This window comes from Arachis hypogaea, chromosome 19, assembly GCF_003086295.3.
Source record: "Arachis hypogaea cultivar Tifrunner chromosome 19, arahy.Tifrunner.gnm2.J5K5, whole genome shotgun sequence".
Classification (NCBI taxonomy): domain Eukaryota; kingdom Viridiplantae; phylum Streptophyta; class Magnoliopsida; order Fabales; family Fabaceae; genus Arachis; species Arachis hypogaea.
Window position 1 is genome coordinate 31,095,624 of NC_092054.1, and position 4,160 is coordinate 31,099,783.

Consider the following 4,160-nt stretch of genomic DNA (forward strand, 5'->3'; position numbering starts at 1 on the left):
TGCTATTGTATTTGGATACCTCATGACACTTCACACGTTTCATATTGTATTCTCTACGGCATGAGTCTCTAAACCCTATGGTTGGGGGTGAGGAGCTCTGCTGTGTCTCGATGAATTAATGTAATTACTACTGTTTTCCATTCTATCACGCTTGTTTCTATTCTAAGATATTCACTCGCACTTCAACTTGATGAATGTGATGATCCGTGACACTCATCATTATTCTCACCTATGAACGCGTGCCTGACAACTACCTCCGTTCTATCTGCAATAGCTTGAGAGTATATCTCTTGGGTTTCTAATATAAGATTAGAACCTTCGTGGTATAGGCTAGAATTATTGGCGGCCATTCCTGAGATCCGAAAAGTCTAAACCTTGTCTGTGGTATTCCGAGTAGGATCTGGGAAGGGATGACTGTGATGAGCTTCAAACTCACGAGTGCTGGCGGTAGTGACAGACGCAAAAGGATCAATGGATCCTATTCCAACATGAGTGAGAACCGATAGATGATTAGCCGTGCGGTGACAGCGCATTTGGACCATTTTCACTGAGAGGACGGATGGTAGCCATTGACAACGGTGATCCACCAACATACAGCTTGCCATGGAAGGAGCCTTGCGTGCATGAAAAAGAAGACAGTAGGAAAGCAGAGATTCAGAAGATAGAGCATCTCCAAAACCTCAACCTGTTCTCCATTACTGCAAAACAAGTATTTATTTCATGCTCTTTTACTTTTTACAATTAAATATGAGAATTATTGATATCCTGACTAAGAGTTACAAGAGAACCATAGCTTGCTTCAAGCCGACAATCTCCGTGGGATCGACCCTTACTCACGTAAGGTATTACTTGGACGACCCAGTGCACTTGCTGGTTAGTTGTGCAGAATTGTAAAAGTGTGATTGTGATTTCGTGCACCAGTCGTCTTACTTCTCTCCGTAGCTCCCGTTTTGCTTTCTGTTGTCGCTTAGCTTCCTGCTCGAGCTGCTCTAGTCATCTGCCATGGCCATGGACCATACCTAGAATCTCAGTAGGATGTGAGGGTTTCTTCCTTTTCTGGTGGGTGTATCTCTGATTGAATCTGCCTTGGTGAGGGGTTTCCGGACATTCCTTCTCCGTGAGGAACATGTGTTCGTTGTGGTGGAAGTATGACGAGGGCATGGCCCTCCTATTAGGGAGTAGGTTTAGATTTAGACGCCGTATGGCCGTCTTCATACTGATGGTCTGCCATTATCAAGGGTTGAATCCCAGTTCTCCAGCAACGGTGCCATTGTTCCGAGGGTTACCTGAAACGTTGATTTGGGCCTGGACGTGAGGTCCAGACTCTTTATGAGGCATCGTCCGACTTGTTCAGTGCTGAGGTGCCGCCATCCGAGTTTCTCGTGAGGAGGTGGGGGTGGTACCTGCAAGAGATTCCAATGCTTAAGTCAGCAAGGGCTTTAGGCAGATTTTTAGTAGATTAGAACATAAATTATACCTGAGGGGTGTCAATGTACTTATAATAGAGTTGATAACCACCTTTGTTGGAGTAGTTCCACCTTTATTGATGGATAACTGTTCTCTTTATCTTGGGAGTTTGAATCTATCTTTTAGGGAAGATCGAAATAGAGGGAGAAATTCGCGGAGATAGTTACTTACTTGGGTAAGTAGAGCTGAGCTCCTTCGCGGTGTTCGACTTCTTCAAAGAAGTCGGATATGGGTTAGAGGTCTCCTCTTTGGATCAGGCCTCTTATCCTTATTGTGTCTGGCTTTTATGAATTTGGGCTAGGGTATGAACAGAGACTATTACCGGTGCTTTTTGATGAAGAAAAAGAGAATTCTTCTAATCTTATAAAAAAAAAGGTTAAAAGAAAAAATGAATAACAAGGTAGACAATAATTATGTCATTTGTAATTTATTTTCTGTTTTTGCATATTTCTGAGATGAATTTCATTTATTTGCTTGTTAAGGTTTTTTTGTTTATTTTTTTCATGAAGTTTTGAATGATACTGAATCATTAAATTAGGAAGTATTTTATTTTTTAACTTAGACTATAATATTACTATGATCTTGTTGTTGGATTCTTGGATTTCACAGACAACGTTTTTAGCATAGTTATAAGAACCGGACCAAACCGGCCGGTTCAATAAAAAATTGGTGAACTGATCACTTAGCCGGTTCGGTTAGTCATTCTGACCGAATAAAAAATAGAACCGGTTTAAAATCGGTTTAAACCGTCCGATTTTGATAAAAACCAAAGAACCGGCAGTTTTTGTGTAACTGACTGGTTTGGAAATTTTTTTTTTTGTTTTCAAAACGAATGTCTCTCACTCTCTCGAATACCCTCTTCCCCCTAACCCTAAATCCCCAAAAGCCAAAACAGCAGTCCTTCAAGTCTTCCTCAGCTGCTCATCACACCATACATAGTTGATCACCACACCTCACCTCACCGCCGACCTGTCGTCTTCTTCCTCCCCTCGTCACACCAACACTCTTCCTCGTAGTCTCGAAGACTCTCTTCCTCTGCTTCGTCTCGCTGGCTTCACAGTGTGTCCGAGTACGTCTAGTTCGTGGCTTCGCGTCTCTCCTCGTCGTAGTCACGTCTCCTGTGTCACTGCTGCGGTGCTACCTCTCGTCGCTGCTGCGGTGCCGCCTCTCCGTCGCTGCTGCGTTGCTGCCTCTTCGTCGCCAGAATCTGCCTCATCCAGGTTGGTCTCCAAACTATGAAATTTGTTCTCTGTTTTTTTAGTTATTTAGTTGGATTTTAATTTGATTAAGGGAGTGAATAACTGATAGGTTAATGGCAGATTGTTGATTATGTATATATTGTTGAGTTATAACTTGTTATATTATTGAACTAGTTGATGGCAGATTGTTGATTTTTTTTTTCAGATTTGTAGTGGTTATGGTTATTTTTGTTGATGTAACATTGCTGTGAATTTATATTGCTGGATATGAAAATATCAAAATATGGATTATGTAACATTGTTTTTGTAATAGCTGCTGTTTTATACCATTACTATTATATATTGTTTTAGAATGTCTTCAGCCAATACACCATCAGAAACACCATCCTCTGCAGCTCCTTGCTCGTCGGCGCCGTCAGCGCATCCTCTCCGTCCACTGCCTCCTCTCTCGGATTGCTGGATTGCTGGATTTTTTATTAATTTTTGATTATGCCATTATGCTTGTTTGCTTTAGAAGAAGGATTGCTGGATTTTCTAGCAATTTTTGTCGGAGTTATTTGTTGTTGAACTATTATGCCATTGTGCATCTGTTTAGTGTAGTGACTCTGAGTCTTTTTGTCGAATTATTTGCTGTTGAACTACTATGGTGTTGCTTTTAAATGTGTGTTCAATTAAATGGTTATTTTCAAGTTGAATGCAACCATTTTACTTGTGAGTTAAGTGCTTGTTATCCATTCATCAATTTTTCATGGTTGTTTGTCGAAGTTAGGTACCAATCTTGCTCATAATTTAAATCATTTGGCAGATTTAGGCTTGAAAACATGTCGGCAAAACTGGTTTTATGTCCAAAAAAGATTTTAGTGAATGCATATATGGTTGCTTTTGTCTTGCCTAACAGGAACCCTTTGAATTGAACTGTTGGAAATAGGTTATGCTCCCAACATTGAACAATTGATGTGAATTTGTATTTTTGTAATGAGAAAGTCTAGCGGACCAGCAGATTTTGTAGTTTTTAGCCATTAATTAGCCATCAATGATGTTTTTAATGGTGTGAGATTGTATCTAATGGTGTAGAATCATTCAATTCCCTTTTGATGGTTAAATGCTGGCCATAATTTAACAAAAGTGTAGCCCTCTAGCACTCCTCATTTGTAATAGCTATTTTTTATACCTTTGCTATTATATTTTTTAGTTACATGAAATTGGTTTTACCGGTTCAACCAGTAATTTATCGATTGAACCAATAAATTAGTAAACCAGTAATTTGACCAGTTTGATCACTGGTTCGATTCTTACAACTATGGGTTTTAGACTTAGAGGATAAGATCAGAGATTTTGTAACAGCATAGATAGATAGATAAGGGAAACACTTGCAATTAATGCATACTTTATCATCATTCCGAATTTTTATTTTTTTTAATATATTCTTTATCAACCATTATAAAAGAATGGTTTTTTTTTGTCTATAAAGGAATGGTTTTTCTAATGGTTAAA

General features: G+C 39.3%; 1 long non-coding RNA gene across 1 annotated transcript; it reads left to right on the plus strand.

Moving 5' to 3' along the window:
• Positions 1-2,255: 2,255 nt before the first annotated feature.
• LOC112776838 (uncharacterized) lies at positions 2,256-3,386 on the plus strand. Its single transcript, XR_003190201.2, has 2 exons — positions 2,256-2,687; positions 3,018-3,386. It is a non-coding gene; the product is annotated as an uncharacterized lncRNA (long non-coding RNA).
• Positions 3,387-4,160: the final 774 nt, after the last annotated feature.